Genomic DNA, 15,453 nt, shown 5'->3' on the forward strand with positions numbered 1-15,453 from the left:
TTGGCATCTAGATATCACTCTAATCTCTTTTCTCCGAATTGCACAAATTGGCAGGGAGGTAAGATCTAGTGGCGATGAGGGACTTCCACTAGCAGGACATCTGCTGGAAGTCTCATGCAGAACATCCGATGAATTCTTGCCTCGCCCTGCTGACAGCTTAATCTCTCTGTAGGTAGAAAAAGCAGGGAGGGGGAAGCTGGCACTAGGGACTTAATATGACCAGTAAGGAAGACCTGGATGATGATGCACCTGTTACAGGACGGTGCCTGGCGTTTCCAGAAATAATAACCAATGGTAGGGTGGCCTCGTATGATCAAACATGGCAACCGTCTTGACTCCTTTTGGGAAACAGGCAATGTATGAATAAATGAATTTTTCTGATATATTTTTTAATTTATTTATTCATGAGAGACACACACACACAGAGAGAGAGAGAGAGAGGGAGAGAGGCAGTGATGCAGGCAGAGGGAGAAGCAGGCTCCATGCAGGGAGCCCGACGCGGGACTCGATCCTGGGTCTCCAGGATCACGCCCTGGACCGAAGGCGGCGCTAAACCGCCGAGCCACCCAGGGATCCCCTGAATAAACTGATTTAAATGTGCAGATCAGTGTACCCCCCCCTCCAGACACCAGGAGGACAGATTTCTAAAAGTCGAGAGCAAAGGATTATGATCTTGTGACCCACGATGCAAGATAGTAACGGAGCTCTGTTCTTTAATGGGATAGGCACTTCTAAGACATGAAATTCAAAGAAAATGATCATGAATTATCCCCATAAAGAAGAAAAGGCAGCTAACAAAACCCATGGGGCTTCTCCAAGAGCTCTTTGATGAGCTCAGATTGAATAAAGACCTGCACAGAAGTTGTAAGGAGGAAGGTGCAAGTCATGACAAATCCACAAGTTCGCGCGGTCCTGTGGGGACACAACGCTGACGCTCAGGACTTACTGAGGACTGACCGGGTGCCAGGCACTGTTGTCAGCACTTCACTGACTCACTGATTCCTCAGAAGAGCGTGAGGAGGTCGCTGTCAATTCTATTTTGTCTTCACAGATGAAGAAACTAAGGAACCAAGTGCTTAAGCCACTGGCCCAAGGTCAAAAACCAAGACAGAGCAGCCGTTGGGGTGCGAGGCCCGGAAGCCGGCTCCAGGGCGGGCCTCCCCGCAGCGGCTCCCAGGACCCCGTGGACAGGTGAGAAGAGGGAATGCGCGGGCCCTTGGCAAAATAGTGACTCCACGCGGCTTTGAGGGGGATCTTCCGTGTACCGTGGCGAGGAGGCCGACGGCGGGCTGGGTGAAGGTCACACGGTGGGAACCGGGGCCAAGGGACGGCAGCCCCTTCGGTGCTTACGTTATTGCCACGTCTCCAGAGTGAAGATATTTTGAGTTGGAGCAGATAGATGAAGCCGGGCTGTATCCTGAAGCCAAAGCAAAAAGAGAAGAATCTTCTAGTTGCTGCCAGGTAGTATCTGTCCCAGGTTCTGGGGCTGCTCGCCGGCCGGAGAGGACCCCAGAGCCACCTGTGCTGTGACTACAGGTAACAGTGCCCCAGTCGGGAGCGGCCGACGAGTGACAGTCGCAGGACACAGGATCCCGAGGACGGCCCAGTGCTGCCCTTGTCTCGTCTACTCCATGTGGTAGCTCCAATCGGGCTGGGTTCTGGACCAGACGTCTTGCAGGAACCACTCACCACCATTCCATCCAGATCCAGAGGGGTAAACACTGTGTATGCAGACGCCCTGGTGGCCGAGGGGCTCCGCTGTCACGGCAACTGTGACACTCGCGTGGCCCTCACACGCCTGCATCTGCGGTCCCCACTGTATTGCTCCGCGGTCGATGCCTGTCACCCGCGCGACTGAAGTCTGGAAGAGAATCCACCAGGCTTGCAGACCTGGAGCGGGACTGAGCCACAGGCTCCACTGTGTGAGGGCAGTGGGTGTAGATGAGGGGTTAGATGGGCCCGGGGAGCCCCGTCGGGGAGCTGCAGGGCTGGGGCATCCCGGCGGCATAGCACACAACTCGGGGAGCACTCAGGTGGAGCCAAGGGCCGGACACGGTCCGTCACCCTCCAGGCTGCTCAGAGATGGCAGCAGCTTTCAGGTTCACTCTCCCTGAGAACACCACCGGCGGTGATAACGATAAATGGAGGGCGATGTGGGTTTAATAATCCTCCCGTCTGCCTTGGGTCAGCCTGTTAAAAAAAAAAAAAAAGAAAACTGGGGGCGCCTGGCTGGCTCGGTCCAGTGAGTGTCTTATTTCATTCAGCTCAGGTCCTGATCTCGGGGCCCTGGGATGGAGCCCTGGGTTGGCCGGCGGGGTGGGGGCCGGGGTGGGGGTGGGGGGTCTGCTGCTCCCTCTGCCTCTCCCCCACTCGTGCTCTCCATCTCTCTTTAAAAAATAAATAAATAGATAAAATCTTTAAGAAAAAAAGAAGAAGAAGACGGTTCAAGGCTGCAGAAAGAACAGTCTACGACCACATCGCTCCTCGTCTTTACGTCTTGCGACAGACTGATAAAACACCTGTCACAAACGGCGAGAATCCACGGGCCGTTATTTGGGAAACATTGCATTATGGGTTTTTTCAGGTTCTTTCCGATTCTGGAAGTCACCCCCAGCCCCAGAGCACGCGTTTTGGCAGCTGCCGGCGCCTGCCCTCTACGGCCCCCGGCAGCCCGGGCGCGTCCTCGGGGCCCAGCAACGGGTCGAGCCCTTTATGCGCTAGACCAGGGCAGCCCCCGACAACCTGTGCGACGGGCACCTGCTAGTGCCCTCTCGGGGGAGGCTGAGCCCCAGGGATGCTCTGGGCGTGGCCCAGCTCCCGCGGCAGGGGACCCAGCCCTGGCTTCTGCCTTCAGGACCATGTTACCCCGGCCGCTGCTCAGCACTCACACGGGGGCGGGGGGGGGAGATCCCGGAGGGTGGGGGGGTGCGCACCGGCTCCCGAGCTTCACGTTGGGGTCATCGCACTACGTCTGCCACAGGCAACAAAATCAGCGAGCGTTTGTTGGAGGCCTGCCCCGGGACGGCCAGGGAGCCAGGACTTGCGGACGACACGCAGAAGACACTGGCTGGTTGCCTGGTTGACCCGCAAATTCGTGTCGGAGAACAGAGCATCCGAGACATGGCTAAAACCGCTCACATTTAATTGCTGCGCTGAGTCTTCAAACCACAGGAATCGCCAGCAGAGACGAGGTTTTCTCTGACTTAACCCGAAGAAGGAAAGTCTGGACGTTTTCTTGCCTCTCGGGCTCCTCTGGGTGCCAGGGGCCCAGCCAGGGCCCAGCCTGGCCCTTCTCTCCTGTGTTCCCAACCACCCAGCCACACCTGCCAACCGTGTTGCCGCCCGGATGCCCAAGCGGGCTCCCCTCCGGCTCTTCTCGAGCCTCGGCACCATCACGCACGGCTGGGAACAGCACAGCGTGAGCCAAACCGTATGCAACGTGGTTGCAAGAAGGAGGAGAGCCGAGGACCCTGGGGGGCAGACAGCCTGTGCCTGGCTTCCCGGCCTCTGTGTGCACAGTGCGCAGGCCGGGCCACTGTCCCGCGTGCCCGGGGGACCGGGGCGCTGCACTGCCTCGGCGACAGGGGACAGTGTGCCACTCGCCGGCCCAGCGGTGACCGAGCAGCCTGCTGTGAGGCTCCTGAGCCGCCCTCACCACCGGCCCTGCCGCCTGCCCCGGGACGCTGCTGCTACCCCCAGCACCCAGTGATGGGGCTCAGGGCCCGTGGGCGGCGGGCGAGGAGGAAAGTGAGAAGAGCAACCTCCATCCATGACAACCCGAAGGTGGCAATAACCACAGCCACTTGAGAGTCGCCTGAGAATGAACGGCGTGTTCCTGAGCGGATATGCAAACACATGCAAATGTATGCAAATGTGCGACCCTCCTAACTATGTTCTCCATCTGGACATGGCCCCGCGGCGAGGCCAGAAGGAAGTGGGCTCCAAGGATGGATTCTGTCCAGGTCCCCCCCACCCCCTCGCCCTGCCCGGGGCTGTGGGGGTGGCCGGGGAGCACATCCTGTGCTCTGCAGGCCGCCTCGCCCCCCTCGCTGCGGTCTGGGCATGCGTGGGAGCCTGGGCAGGCTCCTATCTCTGGGTTTGAACCAGCGTGATGTGGAGACGCCGGGCCTTGGGTCCCCGAGCCCTTCCTTGTCCCAGCCCGGGCTGCGGTGGCTCCGAGCGAGGATCACAAGGACCCACCGGGGAAGCCTCCAGCTGGGAACCAAGAGGCCGGAGCCCGATTCACTTGTGGGTCCCTCCCAGAAGCTCAGAGCCGAATGTCTGGAATCTATGATGGAAAATATAGCAACAGGGCCGCGCTGCTATGACTCACCACCAGCTGGATGCAAGGGAGGAAGGAGCACACTTTCAAGTCTCCCTGGAACTCGGGCCTGGGTTCAAATCTTAGATTTCTCTGGTTCCCAAGAATGCATACTTGGACAAATTGCACGATTTCTGCTCTGAGGCCCCCGTTTTCCCCTTCAGGTACTTACCTTCTGTCCTGCATATGTCCCTGAATATGCACAGCAGACAAGCCCTGACCTAGGTTCTAGCAACTGAAAGATAAAGGGAGCAACGGACTCTGTCCTTTAAGACCCCTGCCTGGGGGTGGGGGCTGCAAACACACAAGGACAGAGGTGAAATGGCACAGGGTGACAGCTGTGATGCCCAAGATGCTTCGGGAGCCCGGAGCAGGTGCATCTAACTCAGCAACCCAGCCTGCAGGGACACAGACGACGGCTGTGGGTGAGGACACCTGAGACAGGTGTTGGAGGACAAGAAGGCACTGACCAGACAGAGGGGGGATGTGCAGAGCTTCCCAGTCCCGTGGGATGGCCCCATGCAAAGGCCCAGGGCTTGACAGAAGGTGACCTACTTGGGGAACAGCCTGGGACTCCTCCTGTGTGGCCCCCAGAATGACTGGCCAGGCTGAGCGGCAGGTTCAGAGGTGGTAGGGAGGACCGTGAGTGCCCTGCTCCGGCCCGGCTTTCCTCCACCACGGTGAGAAGCCGGTGACGACTCTCAGGGGATTGACGGGCGTATTTTCGGAATCTGTGCTGCTGCAGGTGGAGTGGTCTCGGGGTGAGCCGGGCCGGGGCTTGGGAGGCCCGCCCGGAGGCTGGACATGCCCCAGGGGAGGTGGGCGTGTGCAGCCCCAGCTACCATCCTGCCCTGCGAACCAGGGCTGCTGCCTGGCAACGCTGGGGGGCAGGGGAAGGCTGGCTCGGGGCCTCCACCCCGACCCGCCTCAGCTGCTTCAGTGTCTCCTGTGGGCCCTGGCCTCCTCGCAGCAACACTCCTGATAAATGAACTTGCACCAATGGTCGATTATTTAATTCCCGGTCCCCCTTAGAGGAATTCTGTGTTGAAAGGGGGACGCGGGGTGAGGGGCGGTGATTGCCAACAAGAGGCAGGCGTCTAAGGGCAGGCACCTTGGGGATCTGCAGGGTGGGGATGGGCAGCAGAGAGTGGGCTATGAGGGTTCCCCCCCCCCCCCCGCCCACACTCACACCGCGAGGGGAGGGCGCCTCCCGCTGCCCTGACACAGCCTGCTGGGAGCAGGTCTGTGCCACCAAATGCAGTCGAAGCCGGGCCGCTGGGACCGGGACAGCGTGGCCTCTGCATAAAGGACACGGTGCCCAGACACGGAGCCTCGAAGCTGGAAACCGTGTGTGGCTGTGCACAGGGGCTCGTGTGAGCGCCCCCCTGCCCCGTGCGTGTGGTGCCTGAGCAAGAGGAGGAAGCTTGGGGTCCCCATCCCTTGGCGCTCAGCGGTGAGCAGGGAACACCTGAGGATGGGAGGTCCATTCTTCCGGGGCCGAGGGGCCGAAGAAGGAACGAGAACGTGGGGCTTTTCCTACTGCATCTAAAGCGTGTGCAGGGCCTGCCCCCGAGGCCTGGTAAGCCCTGAATTTCCAAGTTGAGTGTGGAAGGCAGGCAGGCCGGAGGCTGGAGGCCGCAGGGGCTCTGGGAGCTGGGTCTCCACCTGCGGGGGGTGGGGGGGCTTGGGATGAGGCAGCCCCGGGGCGAGCGTCCCCGCAGCGTGCAGTGCTCCTCAGGCCTCAGCGCTCACCCCAATTGCCCGGGATCCTGTTGAGGTGCAGGTTCTGATGGAGCAGCGGGGCCGGGGGACGGGGTGGGGCCCGAGAGCCTGCTTTCCCTGCTCGCGCCCGGGGCCGGCCTACACCAGGACCCCTGCCGTAGTCTGGGTGGCAGGGGCGCGGGGTGCGTGTGTCACTGTGACCCCAGAGAGCCGGGGCGGCTGGCTGCCTGCCGAGTGGACGGGTTCTCCGCGCTGCTCCACGTCCCCGGGGAGCCTCTGAGGACACCGCACTCCAAAGGACGGAAGCCGCCGGCGAACAGGTGACCACACGTGTCGTCTTGGGGTCTCTGGGGCGTGGGGTCCTAAGGGCAGCCCAGGAGCGTCTGTGCTCTGCCCAGGGCTCCCGTGACACGGTCTGCGCAGCCCATGAGCTCACCCGTGGGCCAACCTGGGCACCCGGCAGCCTCCCGGAGCTTCTCGGCCCGCTCTGCTAGCCTCGGGGTCCCAGGGCGAAGTGGGGCCGCGGGAAGGGGTGGGCAGCTGACCCCCCGCAGCCCAGCGCCCTGGTGGCCCAGCGCCTCGGCGGCATCCCCTGCAGGTGAGCGAGCGGCCCGAAGGCAGTGGCCGCCTTCCCAGGAGCCGGACTCGCTGCACAGCTCCGCCTCGGCCACTGGCCTCCCCTCGGGGCGGCCCTCCCTGCCTCAGCACCTGCTTCTGGCCCGGGGGGGGGGGGGGGGACCTGAAGCTGGGAAAGCAACGTGACGGAGCTCACACCACCTAGACGCAGCCGCCCATGTCACCCCAGGGCCCTGCGTCAACCCCGGTCTCATGTGTACTTGCCCAGGGATCGGAGACACCCCCGAATCCCGGGCTGGGGCTGGGCACCCCGTGGAGTGGCTGAGTGGAAGGTATCTGAATTAAGGCTTTTGAGGCACGGCGACGAGGGGCGGGGGCACCGCCTCTATCTCTTTCTAAAATGCGCCTTTTGGGGCAGCCCAGGTGGCTCCGCGGTTTAGCACCTGCCTTCGGCCCAGGGTGTGACCCCGGGGTCCCGGGATCGAGTCCCACGTCGGGCTCCCTGTGTGGAGCCTGCTTCTCCCTCTGCCTGTGTCTCTGCCTCTCTCTCGGTGTCTCTCATGAATAAATAAGTAAAATCTAAAATAATAAAATAAAATAAAATAAAATAAAATAATAAAATAAAATAAAATAAAATAAAATAAAATAAAATAAAATAAAATAAAAAAATATAAAAATAAAATAAAATATAAAAATAAAATAAAATATAAAAATAAAATAAAATTAAATTAAATTAATAAAATAAAATAATAAAATAAAATTAAATTAATAAAATAAAATAAATAAAATAAAATAAAATAAAATAAAATAAATAAAATAAAATAAAATAAAATAAAATAAAATAAAATAAAATAAAATAAAATGCCATTTCGGCTTCTTGGCTCTCCTTTCATGGGACCCCTTGGTCCTGGCAGCTCACAATCTCTGGCCACACCTGGGTTTGGAGGGGAGTGGAGCTGAAGAGGCCACTCCTGGCCGCTAGAGGGACCCCAGGCACCAGCTACAGTGGGGGTTTTGTTTTGTTTGTTTGGTTGGTTTTTGTTTTGTTTTTGCAGCAATTTGGTGCCTGGGATGGTACCGACCTTCTGGGAAGATTCAGGTCAGGTGCCTATCTGGCTGAGAATCCCTTCATTGTTCTACAGACCAGGTTTGGACGAGACCAAAGTATCCCCGGGCTCTGAACCAGGGGACTCTTAATTCAAGGATCCAAGCAAAGGGATTAAAATCATCGCAGGCGGGACCCAGAGACCAGAGTCAAAGAATTATGCATTTTGGTCCAGCTCTTTCATTTAACACATCATCACGGGGGTTTCAGAGGCTCCTGGCTCCAAACATTCTGATTCAGAATATCTCAAATTGAGTCAAGGGCCGTTGAAAGCCTCTCCTCGGGCGATTGGGATGCGCTGCCAGTTTGGGGAAAAAGCTGCTGGACGAGTCCTGGCGGCGTCCCAGGGCCCGGGACATCCCTCTACTGTGCTTCATGATTTGTTGCCACTCAGCCTGGGCCTGAGTCCCGTGAACTCATCCCTCAAATCAGATCCGTCCTCTTATCCTCTTGCAAGACGCCAGCTCTCGTTCTGCCGCAACCACATGTGAAAGCATGTGCGATTTATCCGGGTGTTGAGCGTCTGACCCTGACCTCTCACGTTTGTCTCCAGGCTGCACAAGGGCAAGGAGGCCTTCCCGGGAGCCAAGCACCCGGAGCAGTAGGGAGCTGTGCGTGTGCGCGCGTGCGTGTGTTCTAGGGGAATGAGAATGCCGCCGCCCGGCCCGTCACCTCTGATCCAATAGTGGAACGACTTTCTTAACATTCAGCCCAAATCAGTCTGTTCCTCCCCCCACCCCCGCCCCCAGGGTCCCGACTTGTAAAGCCACAGCTGACACTTCACGGATGCTCCCTTCGCAGGACAGCCGTTGGGTCACATGAGCCCAGTCGGGGGCCGCAGGCCTCCTCTGCTCTTTCAGCCCTCCCTGGCCACTAGGGGTGAAGGGGGGGGGGTCTGTCCTTTTGTCCACTCCCCTTTAAAGGGCTCTGATCTGTTGGTGGGGTCCTCAGAGCTGGGCCCTCTGCTCCCAAACAGGCCTGAGCAGGGGCAGGAAGGAGCCCCGAGCCCCCACCCAGGCCTGAGCACCACGTCTCCACTGCAGCCTGAGTCTGCATTAGCTTTTTGGCTGCCACACACGCTACTGAATCATCTTTAGCCTGTGGCCAAGTGAAGCCTCTAAGTTGTTTTTGTTTTTTTGTTTGTTTGTTTTGTTTTTGCAATAAAGACTTCTGTGGAGCCAGGTCTCCTCCATCCTGTTTTTGCACAATTGATTTTTTTTTTTTAAGACCTAGGTTTTGCCTTAATTTCTATTAGACCGTGTTTAATTTCTGCCATCCTCACGGATCCCAGTGGCCTGGAGATTGAAGAGGAGGAGAAGCAGGTGCACGCCTCAGAGCCCCCGCAGGCCGCCACCCAGAGAGTGTCCGGTCCTTCCTCACCTCGTCCTCGGGTCACAGGCAGAAAGGGGCCAACTGATTGGTAAAGAGCTTCCTCCTCGGCAGTTCCACAGGCGCTCCCTGTCCTCCGGGTCATCGCCCTCACTGTGTCATCCTTGCGAGGCGTCCGCCTCTACATGAAGAACGCTCCTGGCCGCCACAGTGAGGCAGGACCACCCGCTGATGGGGGGCCTCCGGGATTTGCTAAGGGGGCTTTGGGTGTGAAACAGAAGCCCAGCCTGCGCAGTCGAGGTGACCAAGGGCTTTGCGAGGTTTCCGTGGGACCTGGGACCCCGGCACTTTAAGATCATCAAGGAGAGGGGCAACCTGGGTGGCTCAGTGGTTTAGCACCTGCCTTTGGCCCAGGGCATGACCCTGGGGTCCTGGGATCGAGTCCCACATCGGGCTCCCTGCATGGAGCCTGCTTCTCCCTCTGCCTGTGCCTCTGCCTTTCTCTCTGTGTCTCTCATGAATAAATAAAATCTTTAAAAAAAAAAAAAAAGATTATGAAAGAGAGGCCTGGGGAGGCCTGGGAAGTCCTGAGGACCGAGGATGGAAGGGGACGAGGAGGGATCAGATGGGGCCAGGGACACGCCGATGTCTAGGACTGTGCCTGAGTGGTTTCTGTGTCTCCTGGGACCTCATCCACTGCCCTGCACTTAGGAGGCACTCAATACCTCCTTTATTTTTTTATTTTTTTTTTCAATACCTCCTTTAAATGAAATGAGCTACACACCCCTAAGTGCTTTAAAGGGTTTACCTGACCGAGTGCCCAGAGCTGCAGAGAGGATGGCTTGTCGCAGTGGGTGGGGTGAGCTACAGAAGGGTGGAGAAGGAGCCAGGGCGCAGAGGTGGGGAAGGGCTGGTGGGCCTGGGCGGGCGGGGGGTGCTGAGCGGAGCTGAAATGGAAGCGGAAGAGAAGGAACGATGACAAAGAAGCAGCCGGGAGGCCAAAGTGTCTCCCCAGGCCCACGAAGACCATGGGCTCCCTCTCCGAGTCTGATTAAATCTGAGGAGGTGGCTGGACTCCGAATTTGATTCCGAGCCAGCGGAAGACCGCGTCCTTGAACCTCGGGGGCGTCTCTGGGGACTCACTTTTCCTCGAGGGAAGATGAAGGATGACAGCGGGTCCGGCTCTCCCCCGCTGCCCAGAGCTGTATCGCCCCAGAGGAAAGCGAGCGCCCTCCAACCTGTGGCCCCGGCCACTGTGGGGTGTCCCCCGGCTGTGGCTGGCCCCGAGCTGACACAGAAAACACGTTCCCAGGCCAGAAATCTCTTTTTTTTCGTTCTGAGATTTTATTGAAATTGAAGTTAGTGAACACACAGTGCAATATAGGTTTTAGGAGTAGGATTCAGGGATTCATTACTGACATGTAACACCCAGTGCTCATCACAGAAAGGGCCGTCCATCAGGCCCGCGCCCCCACCCACCTCCACCCCAGGAGGACCAGTCCCTTCAGACCCAGACAGAGGACTAGGTGGCTGGGAGAGTCGCCCTGGAGGACTTGGGGGAGGAGCTCTCCTTGGCATTTGTGCTACAGGCTCCCTTCCTGCCTCTCCCAGGGGCCCGTGAGCTCCCGTGGGTGGGGGGAACCCACTTTATTCCTATGAAATTAATTAAATCCCATATTCAGAACGTACTTACCAAGGGCTATGTTCCAATCACAACAGAGGAAAAGCCTCTGCTTTCCTGACCCTTGTTGTGGTGGCAGAAGGGATGCGCAGGGCACCAGTCAGCTCACAACCCCTCTCTCTGGGGAGACATCCCAGGTGAACTGCTGGAGGACCACCGAGTGCATGGGGCGGCCGAGGCTACATCTCCTTAGAGGTCAGGAAAGGTCAGCCTTGGAGAGGCAGAATTTGCAGTGAGACTCCAAGATTGGGAAGGGGCCCTAATCCTAACGCTAAACCTAACCCTACCACCTAACCCTAACCCTAACCCTAACCCTAACCCTAACCTTAACCCCTAAACCTAACCTAACCCCTAACCCTAACCCTAGCCCTAACCCCTAACACCTAAACCTAACACTAACCCTAACCCTAACACCTAACTGTAACCCTAACCCTAACCTTGACCCTGAAACTTAACCCTAACCCCTAGCCCTAACCCCCAACCCTAACCCTACCCTAACCCCTAACCCTAACCCTAAACCTAATCTCTAACCCTAACCCTAACCCCTAACCCTAACCCTAACCTAACCATTAACCCTAACCCTAACCCCTAACCCCTAACCCTAACCTAACCCCTAACCCTAACCCTAACCCTAACCCCTAACCCTAACCCCTAACCCTAACCCTAACCCCAACCCTAACCCCTAACCCCTAACCCTAACCCTAACCTTGACCCTGAAACTTAACCCTAACCCCTAGCCCTAACCCCAAACCCTAACCCTACCCTAACCCCTAACCCTAACCCTAAACCTAATCTCTAACCCTAACCCTAACCCCTAACCCTAACCCTAACCTAACCATTAACCCTAACCCTAACCCCTAACCCCTAACCCTAACCTAACCCCTAACCCTAACCCTAACCCTAACCCCTAACCCTAACCCTAACCCCTAACCCTAACCCTAACCCCTAACCCTAACCCCTAACCCCTAACCCTAACCCTAACGCACAGGGAAGAGTGCTACAGGCAGGAGAGATGCCAAGAGCAAAGCCTAGTATGGAAACGGGATTTGCCCAAAGAACAGAGAGTTCTTTAGGTCCCTGAACCTCCAGCTTCGTGAGCCGGGGGGTGGGGTGAGGTGTCCCTCTGCTCCCGGAAATTCCTGCGTTCAGTTTAACTCTGGGGGCAGTGAGGAAGGAGTCAATGCCAAATAGTGGGTGTGATATTCTCTTTTCCTCAAGAGAGATTTCATCATTTCCATGGGATCTTCCAAGAGACCTACGACCCCCCCCCTTCCCTGAGGGTTAGTAATCCTTGGCTTCGAGGCAGAAGAGCAGGCCCGGATCCTTCCGAGAGATGCACTTTGCAGCCACGCACAGTGTTTAATTCTTCCACAAGACGCGGGATGACTCAGGAAAAGAGTTCAAACCATCAGCCTAGAGGAGGACAAGGCTGGGCCTTGGAGCGTGGTCTGCGAATCTTAGGGAGCAGACAACTTTAAGTGTCCCCCAAAACGTGGTACAAAGAAAGGTGTCGGGACGGGGGGGTGGTTCCCAGGCACCTGGGCCATGACTTATATAAGAAATTCAAGACTTTGCAAGGACTTCTTCCTCTCCTTTACACAAATGTGCCTAAAAGGTTTCCTAAATCTAAGTGTGACATAAAGACGGCTGAAATCCCCTATAGCTATGCCCCCCAAGCTCCCTAACCTGGCGCCCCAAGGGGCTCCCCGTCCTGGAGATCCCCTCTTCCCTGCACCAGGGAGTCGCACCAGGGAGACATGAAAGCTGACGCTCACTTTTGCTGAACTCATTTCTGGGCTGGCCCCACCCGCTGCATGCCCCACATCCCTCCTGCCCAAATCACCCAGAAGATGTGCGGATTCGATTTGGAATGACTTGGACTTGTTAATTAACCTAAACAGTCACATTCGTCTGCAAGGTGCATTATTGTTAATTAAAGCTGCGATTCTCCTTGTGCCCAGACGGCGGGCTGCTGTTGTCAGAATAATTAGATAGCCTGCGATGGTTTTCATGCAAATCCCTGGCAATTAGAGCCAAGAGGAATTGGGTTTGAAATCCCACTGAAGTTTTCAATCAGAATCCCCCAGAGGGCCGCCTCTGGGCGAAGGCGATGATGGGGCTGGGGTGGGCGGTAGGGGACTCGGGACTGGGAGGAAGGGTGCGAGGCCGGTGCGGTTCCTCCAACCCCTGGACGGAGCCCGGTCCCGGGACGAGCAAGCGCGGGCATCGCTGTGCCACTCGGTCTTCCCCGAGCAGTGCGGGTGCCCCTCCGGGACGCGGCCTGCGCCCAGCGCTGACCCCCTGCTCCCGTCTCTCGGGGGGTCCTTCCTGCGGCGGGACCCAGCTAGCGGCCCTGCCCACCCGAACACGACATCTTGAAGGATTGTAGGGAACCAGGAGCTGGGTTCCTCCGGGGTTGCTGCAGAGATGCCAGAGTGAGGGAGGCCGGCGGCAGGCGGTGGCTGGGTTAGATGGCCTGGGGTGACAGCCTGGGATGGCAGGTCCCCAGGAAAGCCTTGAAGGACCGGTGGAGGTCAGGATGAGGCCTAGAAGCCTCCCCGCCCCCCAGTGCAGTAGGCAGCGCCCACGGGGCCCTGGGGAAAGAGTGGGGCCAAGCGACAGGGCAGGGGTGGGATGGGCAGGAGATAAGCCCATGAGGCTGCCCAACCGCCGGCCTCTTATCAGCCACAGGCTTCTGCTTTGGCCTTTGCTTGGTGACAAACGCGATAGGGGGCTCTCTGGGCTTCGCTCCAGCAGAACCCCGTGGGCACTGTTTGCATCTGGGGGCCTGGGCTGGGGCTGGCGTGCAGCCGCGGGGGCCTGGGGTGCAGCCCAGAGCATCGGGGTGACCCTGGAGGGTGCAGGACGGAGAGCACCGGGCGCAACGCTCAGCCAGGCCAGCGGGCACGCAGGGGGGGTCGGGTGCCCTGGAGGATGGGAGGGGCGGGGGGCGGGGTCCCTGAGATTCACCTGCCCCCCTCAGCCGGGCCAGCCGGGCATGCAGGGGCGTTGGGAGGGTCAGGGCACCAGGAGGATGGGAGGGCCGGGCGGGGGGACCGGGTCCCTGAGAGTCACCCCCCTGCCAGGCCCTCTGCACGCAGGGGGGCGATGTCAGGGGCGCCCAGGAGATGGGAGGGGGCGGGGGGCGGGGTCCCTGAGGTCACCCCCCCAGGCAGGCCCTCTGCACGGAGCGGGGGTGGGGAGGGGGGCGCCCCGGAGGATGGATGGGGCGGGGCTGGGGGGGGTCCCTGAGGTCACCCCCCCAGCCAGGCCCTCTGCACGCAGAGGGTGTGGAGGGGGTGGGGGCGCCCGGGAGGATGGGAGGGGGCGGGGGCGGGGCTGGGGGCGTCCCTGGGAGTCTCACACACACTCACACTCACACACACTCACACACTCACACACACCCCCAGCCGCCCTTGCGAACCAACTGCCGTCGAGGCCTTGGCATAATTCAGGGTCGTGAATTGTCTCTTTTCCCCTGGTTCTCCCTCCTCTCCTCCGGGGCTCCCGGGGCTCCCGCGGCTCCAGGGGCCCCACATCCCGCCTTGCAGCTTGGGGCGCACCAATCAGCGGCCGCCCCGGGGTTGCTAGGAGACGGGAGGTGGGGCGGGAGGCTCCGCCCACGGGCCCTGGCCCTGCCCCAGCCCAGGGATGCACCCCTGAAGCAGCCCCACCATGCCCTTCCCGCTTCCCGAGCTGGGCTGGGGGAGGCCCCAACCCCGGGGGCGCCGGCCTGGGCACCGGAGTCGTCGGTGGGAGCAGATGTCCCCGCCGTGTCCTTCCAGCCACGACCCACCCTTGCAGAGAAAGCCTCCGGGATCACGATGCAGCCCGAGAGGCAGGGGGTGTGGGGAGGAGGCACCCAGGGCAGGGGTACCCGTGGTGCCAAAGGTGGAGGGAGAGATTTGTCTCCGGGGGGAAAGGCTTGCTTCGCGAGGAGCCAGGGTTCAAAGGGGCGACTGGTAGAAGTAGAAGATGCACCAGATCGGGCCCCTCCCCTTGAAGCGCCCCAAGCCTCCCAACTCCTTGAGACTCCTTGAGTTTTCCTTCCCTGTCCGCATCCCCCCCACACACAGGGAAGACTGGGCCGGGAAAAGGAAACCTATCTGGTGAGGAGTGAGTCCTAAATCCTGAAACCACATCCTGAGAGCAAGGATGGAGAGAGGGGCAAAGCGGAGGGAGAGTCTGTGAGAGGGCACAGCCGGCTCGTAGGTGCCGGGGACCAAGGCAGAGGCGGCGCGTGTGGACGAGGCCTCACGGGCACGCAGCCAGCGTGGATGCGGGTCCCAACAGGTGGAGCCGGACAGACGCACACACGCCCGTGCCTACACATACATGCACAAGGCTTAGGGGCCTGCCGAAGCCTCGCGGACAGGACTCCTAGGAAGGGGCTTTTGGACTTAGGTTGACCCGCTCCCTGTAAGGGGGTTCCCGGAGATGCCCCCTCCCCGACCTCTAAGCAAAGCCAACAGGTGTCGGGACCTGGAAGGCGGAGAGCAAGGCCACAGGGGCCAGACCGGGCCGGGAGCCATGCTCTGGGCTCTTCTCTCTTTTCTGCTTTTCTTTCTCCGGTTTCTATTCCTGTTTCATCTGCCTTCTGGAGCAGATAGTCTTCCTTCTTCATCTCTTCCAGTTTTTCAGGTGTAGCTACTCCCCTTATACCCTGCTGGCCCTGCGCTTCCCCTTCGAGATGGCAGGGACCCCTCCCTCTAGAGAACA

The sequence above is a fragment of the Canis lupus genome, chromosome 38, assembly GCF_011100685.1.
Source record: "Canis lupus familiaris isolate Mischka breed German Shepherd chromosome 38, alternate assembly UU_Cfam_GSD_1.0, whole genome shotgun sequence".
Classification (NCBI taxonomy): Eukaryota; Metazoa; Chordata; class Mammalia; order Carnivora; family Canidae; genus Canis; species Canis lupus.